A 9944-nucleotide genomic window follows, 5' to 3' on the forward strand; every position below is an offset into this window, starting at 1 on the left:
AAGCTGGACTGCTTCATAGCACTTCAAGGCTGGCCTGCTTCATTGCACTTCAAAGCTGGCCTCCTTCATAGCACTTCCAGACTGGCTGCTTAATAGCACGTCCAAGCTGACCTGCATCATACCACTTCCAAGCTGGCTTACTTCATAGCACTTCCAGGCTGGCTGCTTCATAGCACGTCCAAGCTGACCTGCTTCATAGCACTTCCAAAATGCCTGCTCCATAGCACTTCCAAGCTGGCCTGCTTTATTGTACTTCCAGGCTGTCCTGCTTCATAGCACTTCCAGGCTGGCTGCTTCATAGCACGTCCAAGCTGACCTGCTTCATAGCGCTTCCAAGCTGGCCTGCTTCATAGCACTTCCAAGCTGGCCTGCTTCATAGCACTTCCAGGCTGGCTGCTTCATAGCACGTTAAAGCTGACCTGCTTCATTGCACTTCCAGGCTGGTCTGCTTCATTGCACTTCCAAGCTTGCCTGCTTCATAGCACTTTCAGGCTGGCTGCTTCATAGCACGTCCACGGTGACCTGCTTCATTGCAATTCCAAGCTGACGTGCTTCATAGCACTTCCAGCTGGCTTTATAGCACTTCCAAGCTGGCCTGCTTCATAGCACTTCCAGGATGGCCTGCTTCATTGCACTTCCAAGCTGGCCTGCTTCATAGCACTTCCAATCTGCCTGCTTCATAGCACTGCCAAGTTGGCCTGCTTAGTAGCACTACCAAGCTGACCTGCTTCATAGCACTTCCAAGCTGACCTACTTCATAGCACTTCCAAGCTGACCTGCTTAATATTACTACCAAGCTGCCTGCTTCATAGCACTTTCAAGCTTTTCTGCTTCATAGCACTTCCAAGCTGGACTGCTTCATAGCACTTCAAGGCTGGCCTGCTTCATTGCACTTCAAAGCTGGCCTCCTTCATAGCACTTCCAGACTGGCTGCTTAATAGCACGTCCAAGCTGACCTGCATCATACCACTTCCAAGCTGGCTTACTTCATAGCACTTCCAGGCTGGCTGCTTCATAGCACGTCCAAGCTGACCTGCTTCATAGCACTTCCAAAACGCCTGCTCCATAGCACTTCCAAGCTGGCCTGCTTTATTGTACTTCCAGGCTGTCCTGCTTCATAGCACTTCCAGGCTGGCTGCTTCATAGCACGTCCAAGCTGACCTGCTTCATAGCGCTTCCAAGCTGGCCTGCTTCATAGCACTTCCAAGCTGGCCTGCTTCATAGCACTTCCAGGCTGGCTGCTTCATAGCACGTTAAAGCTGACCTGCTTCATTGCACTTCCAGGCTGGTCTGCTTCATTGCACTTCCAAGCTTGCCTGCTTCATAGCACTTTCAGGCTGGCTGCTTCATAGCACGTCCACGGTGACCTGCTTCATTGCAATTCCAAGCTGACGTGCTTCATAGCACTTCCAGCTGGCTTTATAGCACTTCCAAGCTGGCCTGCTTCATAGCACTTCCAGGATGGCCTGCTTCATTGCACTTCCAAGCTGGCCTGCTTCATAGCACTTCCAATCTGCCTGCTTCATAGCACTGCCAAGTTGGCCTGCCTCATAGCACTTCCAGGCTGGCCTGCTTCATAGCACGTCCAAGCTGACCTGCTTCATAACACTTCCAAGCTGCCTGCTTCAAAGCACATGCACCTCCTGTTTCGTGTATTTCTATCTAGTCGGTCTGCTTGGCTTGGCCAATGAAGGTTCGGCCTCTCTGGTTCTCACTGCACCTTACTCCCTTTTCGAGATCCTTATGCCTCTTTTCGTCAAGGTGCTGAAGGAGTAGTTGGCTCTGGTTGTTAGCTCGGTTACCACGATAGCATCTTTGTTCACGATAGGTTCCACCACCTATCCATGTGGATGGCTTGAGGAGTCTTGCTTGATTTTCGGCATTGTGCACGTTTTAAGGATTGGCATTTGGTCAATGTCCCGGCTCTGCCAAGTTGGTATCAAGTAGTAATGTCCTGGCAGTATCCTGCTGACCCCTAGGTTTATTTCCCTGCTTGCAGCAGCTGTGCACTGAGCCAGAGGAGTAACTTTGCTGAAAACTTTGGGGGGGTACATGACATCTAATTGTACGGGGCCCCTGCCAAATGAGTGCCCTCCCACCCCTAAAATGATGACCATGCACCGAGTACGAATGGTTGGACCATGTGTTTTCTTTGGTTGCAATAAGATGTTAACTCTGCTCTGGTTCACGTTCCTTGCCGGGGCGTCTGCACCAGGCTTGTGCTGATTTCTCAGGGGAACTCGGCATGGAGCGTGAGTGTATCCAGTTCACCAGCTTGTCTGAGATACTTGTCAAACCTGCTGATTTTCTTGGGACTTCTTCTTCTAAGAAACAATGGGGTCACAGGACCATAACTCTGGACCCTCTTCTTCCTGTCGCATAAGGTATACTTAGTTCTGGGGAATATGAAGTGCTGGACCGGTGCTTAGGGCAGGTGGAAACGCACGGGATCCACACACCACCACCTCTACGGGTTGCTTCATGCAGCGAGCTGCTGCCTCTGCTCTCCAGAGTCCCTCAGTCTCCATCAATGGGAAACAAACAGATGACTGTCACATACATCCTCCAATCCCCTCCTGTCCCCCCACCCCCATATCAGACCCAAATGGCTCTTTGGTGCCTGCTTCGAGAATCAACATTAGTGTGGACTGGGCTCTTTCGTTGCTCGCATACGATTGGAGGTTAATGAGCCAATGCATAATCGAGTGAGTGCGATCCTTATTGCAGTCCAGCCAGGTAAACAAGGCATGGAGAATGACCATCATGTACTTGTAGGCTTCTATCGCCCACCCACCTTAAAACAGCGGGCAAGGTATGAATGAAATGGGCTGCTCCAGACACTGCCTTCCCTGGGACAATATCGCACTCAAGCATGCCTCAGTTGGTTGCAGTATGAAGGATTGTGTAAAGGCATTAAGGGCGAGCATGAAAAGCCAGAAGTGGGAACCCTCGAGCACCACTCGCTGGGTCTGCAAACCCTGGCATGGGAGCAGTCGGACAGGAACGGCTGGGTAGCAAGCGAGCAAGTGCTCCCCACCTTCAGTGGAGGAGCTTTTATGCTTTCGAGCAGTGGATGGTGGGTCAAGGCCAGCGAAAATCCAATACACAAGAGCAGGGGTAAAGCAGTTCACTGGCCTCACAATTAGGGTGGAGACGAAACCATTGAGATTATGAGACACCAAGCCACTAGCGAAGCAGTTCAATCTGCAAAAGTATAAAGAGAGACATACACCTCCAGACTAGGACGGGGCCCCAGCTAGAGAGCGCTAATGTTTATTGACAATGGGAAGGGGCAGAGTTAGTAGTGTAGCACTTAGTTGACCAAATTAAAGGGCCAAGTAGCAGCAAGGAAGCTGAAAGGAGAAACGATGGAACAAAGCCCAAAGTGACCGAGCCAAAACGCCGCCCAGTATCCAGAAGAAAAAGAAGGGGGTGGCTGAGCAAGTTAGACTAGACCTGGAGAGTGGTCAGTCTAGCTAAGGATGCCCGCTGAGAACCTAGGTTCAATGGCTATCAGGGGCCAACCTTCAAAGCAACGATTAGAGCAGACATTTTAGTGCTCTAACCCAAACTGTAGTAGTAGTTGCAAGGTCACCTGTCCCTATTCAAGGCTTTCACATCTGTAACATCCCATGTTAGGGGTGCAAAATGCTGTCTTTGTATACCCAATTGGTGCCCGGGGGAATACCTAACCATACTAAAGCAGCAGATACCTCTAGAGCAAGTGCGGTTTGACATAGAGCTTCCCCGTAGACCTGAGAACATGTCCCCTCATTCTATGTCTTAGGACAAAGACATTACCAGCATGAAGACAAAGAGCCTGCCAGCACCAAGTCCTCAACCACAACCATGCCCAGCGCCAAGGATCAAACCTGGACAGAACTGGCACTTAACACCTGAGACTGTGACTGACTTGCAGAACACTGTCCTCTATGGATGCTCTGATGCATTTTACAACACAGTATAGGGAAGGAATGAGGACATTTGCTTCATCCCTCCTTTATCTCAATGTTCGGTATGCATAGGCCATACCCTTTAGGGTTGTACCCATCCTATCGGCATTCGTACAACCCTCACCATGAAGATTACGAAGTCCAAACAGAAGCCGAACTCCTGCTTGTGAGGAAGCAACTCCTACATCATTCAGAGAACTGTTAACCCCATGTCCTAGATAAAGTATCCAAGGGCATTCAGGGACATGGAAAGTCCCTTTGCTTGTGAACCAACAGACGTTGCCGGGGAGGCAAACCATTAAGTTAACCTGCACACTATTCCTCTTTTCCTTTTCTTTAGAAGAGCAAATTAAAAAAAAACCTGCTGAGATCACAGCCTGGTTGGGTAAGTGTTTTTTCCATCCTCATGAGAATTCAAAATGGGATAGGGCAGGACCTGTGGAACAAGAGACGACCCACACTTGTGCTACAGGTTTTACAGCTGGGACTTCATGGATCTAATGGTAAGAAACTGGCTCTGCCCAGGTGGATAGCCCAGCCTCGACCCCTTCCCAAAATCCCAAAATATCCTAATTCGACCACCATCATGAAGCTCCCCATCAACCTTGTCCTTTGAGCATTGCCAAGAGGGCCAACCCACTGGGTAGGAAGAGTCTACTTCCACTGACACTGCAAAACCTACTTCAACCCTTAGAAAGTTATAGAAAACTTGGGCACATGGTAGGGTTCCTCCAAAATTAAGCAAAGCCAAATCCTAGTGATCAAATTCTCATTGACAAAACACTGTACAGCGAATAGGGAGATTACTTTACATTAAACCACAATCGAAAATGGAAGTGAACAGGGGTGCTAGAAACACTAGTACAATAAATAACAGACGTAACTACCACAGAAACACACACAGGCACTGAAAGTCAGGACAAAATGCCTCTACAGGGATTATTAAAACAGTTGGTGGATTATCAAGTGGCTGCTGAAAAAGACCATCATTGAGGCACTGCATGAATTGAAATCCACAGTGACCCACACTGTCCATATATCCTAAATCCCCCCAGTCATCTTACATTTGTATGTATTCAGTGGAGAACCTGGTTCTGTTTTTATGCCTTTTGAGAGAGTGCTGAAACCGTGCAGGTACCAGTTCGAAGAGGGAAATCTATCACCCCTCTCCTGAAAGGCAAACATCAGGCGGCATTTCAAATCCTAAAACCAGGTGGCACCACCAACTATGAGAATATTAAACCAGGAATTGTATAGTGTATGGGACATGATCCAGACTTTCACAGACAAAACCTGGGGCCATACAATTATTATGTCATGAAACCCCTAGACAATTATCTTACTGGATCACCATAAGAACAAATGTCTTACCTCTCAGTGATGTTCCTTCAGATGGATGTTCCTCCCACAGATTCCTGATCTATGTTATTCTATCCCAGGTGCAGTTGATATACAGAAGCCTTTCCACCACCATGGGTGCAGTGCAGCTCCATAGCAGTACATGGATTTTTATGAGGGGGGAGAGCAAGAGAACACCTGCACCAGAAAACTCTGGAGGAGCGCCCTGCTGACGTGGGCATACTGCACCGAAAGGGAATCCAAGCAGTAATGTTTGGCAAACGTGTGCAGAAAAGTCCACGTAGCCGCTTGGCAAATGTCCAAGACAGGGTCCCCCCTATGCAGGGCAGAGATGGCAGCCAGAACCCAGGCAGAATGAGCCCTGAGCCCGTCAAACACATAATTCCCTCCCAGAACATAGCATTCCGAGATGCAGAGATGGATCCTTCTCAACAGGGTATGTTTGGTCACACCCATGCCAGCACAGGCACTGGCATAACCCACAAAAAGCTGGTCATTTTACCTGACATCCCTCATCCGAGAGATGTAGTAGCTGTCAGCCCATACCCGATCAAGTCGATGTAATCATTCCTCTACCTTAGAAGGATGAGACTGAGGAAAAAACATTGGGAGATGGATCTTTTGTGAGTAATGTCTGACATCACCTTCGGAAGGAAGGAAGACAAGTTGGAGGTTTAACAGATAACGCCTGGAGCTCACTAACCAATCTCGCAGAAGGGATGGCAACCAGGAAAATCACCTTAAGGGTGATCAATCTAAGAGAACGGAGCACCCATAAGAAATGTCAACACTAAATTCAAATCCCATGCCGGAACCATTAACTGTCATGTTGGAACCTGCCTGCACAATCCCTGCAAAAATTGCACAACAGTGGGAATTGTGAAGAAAGAGCCTTTCTCAGGGGTCCTTTTGAAAACCGAGATAGCAGCCATGTACCCCTTCCCAGTGTCAATCAGAAGGCCCATCCAAGCCAAGGACAGCAACAATCAAAAAAGAGAATGTGGAACAGGATGAAGGGTCTAGATCCCTCTCCTGGCACCAAGCCCAGAATTTACGTCATCTGCATGCATGGCGGCATGAGTGGCAGGCCTCCGAGCTGAGAGAAGTACATCCAGGATATCATTTGATAAGCCACACTCATTGCATTTCATACTCTTAGCAGCCTAGCCTGAAGGTTTAGGCTGCTGAGGTTCAAGTAGAGGACCTGCCCTTCTGACTGGGATAGCAGATCCACTCTCTTTGGGATGCGCCAGGGAGGACAGATGGAGATGTCCATCAACTTTGGGTACCACGTTCTCCAAGTCCAGCCTTGAGCAATCATAATCAACGTAGACCAGAAGAGGTGTGATCTCCTTAAAACCAGCAGAGTGAAAGCCTCTGGTGAGTAAATTCCCTGGAGCAGAACAACTCACACTTCTTGTTGGCACTGGAAGCGAAGAGGAGTCTTCCAATAGTCGAAAATCCTCCCCAGAACATTCTGGCAGAGCTCCCACTCATACGAGGCCGAAGTCTGCCCCAAGCATCTGCTGTGACATTCACTTTTCTGGCAAGATGAGCCGCAATCAGAGATAAGTCATTCTCCAGAGCCCATAACCAGAGTCACACTTCTTCTAAGCATAGCAACAAGGACTCCACGCCACTTCGATTGTTAGGGTAGTGCATAGCTACTGTGGTATCTATCAGGACCAATACACATTTGTCCTTTACAAAAGGGAGGACGACACCCAGTTGCAACCTGATCATCCTCAATTCCAACAAGTTGATGTGCTCCCGAGAATTCAGGAAAGGCCACAGACTCCTCAATGTGAGTGCCCTAACCTTTCAAAGATGCATAGCTCACCACTGTTACTTGAGGTCAGGGTTGCCGAAACAATGCTCTGTTCAACAGGTTACCTAGCAGGGACCACCTCGGAAGGTCTCAAGAATCTCTGCTTCAGACTTGCAAATGGTCTAACATGCTCCACTGAACAAAGACCACTGACAATGGAGGAACAACTGAAGGGATCTCATACACAGCCAGGCCTCCGGAACCACCTTGTACCACCTGGGAGATGTTCACTACTCAATCCTCGGGCAGAAAGGCTCTGCTCAGGCAAGCGTCCAAGACAACCCTGAAAAAACAGAGGGACAGGAACAGTGAAACCTGAGACTTTTTGAAGTTCAGGAAAAAGCCCAAGCTGTGCAACAGGCTTTGTGTGTGGAACAGATGTGTCAATGCCTGGTCTAGGAGCAAGCCCAGATAAGGCAGTCATCCAGGTAGGTATGATATGATATGGCATTTATAACGCGCCTATACACAAGTGTTTCAAGGCGTGAAACACATGTCAGGTATAGACATGAATGCCTTACCTTCTGAGGTAAGCCACCACTGCATCCAGCAGCTTCATGAAAACCCAAGGTGCCAAAGATAGATTGAACATCAGGACTTTGAAAGGGTAATGGTGTTGGCCCACATTGAAACTCATGTACTTCCTGTGCTTGACATGAATAGGCACCTTGAAGTAGGCATCTTGAAGATCCACTGACACAACCAGTCCTGTAAACCAAGCATGCTACCAGTCTGATTGCATTCTTTGCAAGAAGCTGACAAACCTCCTCTAACAGGAGAGGGTCCGGTGGCAAAAGAGGGCAGGAAGGAGGATGGACTGGAGGGCAGAGCAGGCAATATCCCTGGTGAACCAGCTGTAAGGCCCAAGTGTCGGACGCCGTGCAACACCATTCAGAGCCGAACTATGAAATGTGCCCTCCCAATGGGTGTGAAAACATAAAAATAATATGAGGCCGGGAAGCCCAAAAGAAACACACCAACACAGGTTACAAAGAACATACAAGTGCTTTATTCAAAAGCTACAACAGTTACCAAAGTCAATTGACAAACGGATAGCTATTCGGCTCTCAGAGTAACGTAACGAACTTCAACGAAGGTTCGATGCATTAGTTAGAGAGACCGTACATTGGAATATTTAGGTCTTTTATATGCTTTATCTGGCCCTTGGCCAACCCTCTCGCGGGTTAACCATTCTAGGAGTCGGCCTATGGGTTCCTTGCCAGGTCAATCCTATAATATATGCATTTTGATTAGTTTCGCTGATATAGTTGTACATTTACACATAGGTCAACAGTATGACAAGGTCTCAGTTCGCGACCCCGACAAGTGGCCTGCAGGCATATTAATTATTCATGTGTGCGGAGGTCACAACGGCCAGAATCTTACTCAGAATGTCATTCGGCCTCCATTTTGATGTTCAGGGTGACTTCCATATAACAAGAGAACCTAAAATGGCGGCTTAATCCAAGATGGCGACTTACATTACTTTCTCTAAGGTCAAGACCTTGCCGTGGAGTTTGTTCGCATATGATGTTTAGACAACTTGGCGTAGGCCAATACACATACAATTGTTGCGATAGGAGGCATAACATTGTTTCAATTCCGACAAACCCTCCTTTTGGCCTATGCCAAGTGCTAATATCATTTCTAATACTTCTGTAAATAACTCCATGCATTGTCGTCCATACATCCTGAATCATTATCTGTAATGTCTATAGCCATTAGGTCGTTCATCAGAACCTCTTGTAACACAAACTCTTTAGATGCTGTGTCTGGGGCATACATTTTGTGCCCCACTGTGCTCACTGCCTGAGCACAGCATCCCCCTAGCATTGCACATACACTAGGTAGACATTGGAAACAGCAACAAAGGAATAGCAGGATTCCCAAAATAACCAGGATAACAGAAAGCACCTTCCAACCCCAGGATCGTAGAGAATCCCAGAACCAGGCGCTAATATTCCAATCTCCCACAGGAACATGCACTTCAGAACTAAGGATGTACAAGTTCTGTATTGCTTTGAAAATTGTCGGCGAGGAATCTGGTACGAAAACACAACAAGCGGACCCCACTAATTTGCATACTCCACCACGTTCTGCCAGAATGACATCTAATGCCATCCGATTTTGGAGTGCTACCAATCTTATTGCTTTTTGTTCTAAGGTCATATTGTAGAGTATATCCGTGGTCCGGTTGATGGTTCTCTCCAGTACCCTTGCTAGTCCCCTAATATTTTCAGAATTTGCTATCTGTCCCCAAAATGGCACAACTGATTTTGCTATATCTCCCAATACTTGCCCAGGGGTATCTCCGTTCTCGTCCCGCCGTGGGCGAGCCTTAGAAACCTCCAAAGTACTAGCTTTGAATACCCCCGATAATAGGATTCCTAAATAACAGGTTCCCTGCCAATCCTTGGGCAACCAGGGAAATGCTGAATTACCACAAACGAAATAAACAGGCCCCCCTACATACAGAGGCCTGTTCTCTCCGGTCAAATTTACAATGTTCACACAACCTTCAAAATCTCCCATTGGTCGAGTGCCATTTCTTTTTACACAGAAGGGGACTAAATCGGGGCTATGATTAATAGACTAGGAAGGAGGCACGGCGTCCGTATTGCCTATCGGAGCCATTTTAAAGGAAATTAGAGTTTGAAAAGGAAGAGATAGTTTATCGGATGGCCTAATAGAAGCAACATTAGGTTTACTTCTATTCGCAAAAAGCAAGCATCCCAGGGGAGTCAATTCACGTTTCTCAAAATCATTTAAATTAGTTCCATCAAAGTTCCCTGAGATGCTATCAT

Source organism: Ambystoma mexicanum, chromosome 12 (assembly GCF_040938575.1).
Source record: "Ambystoma mexicanum isolate Mex_15411 chromosome 12, UKY_AmexF1_1, whole genome shotgun sequence".
Lineage (NCBI taxonomy): Eukaryota > Metazoa > Chordata > Amphibia > Caudata > Ambystomatidae > Ambystoma > Ambystoma mexicanum.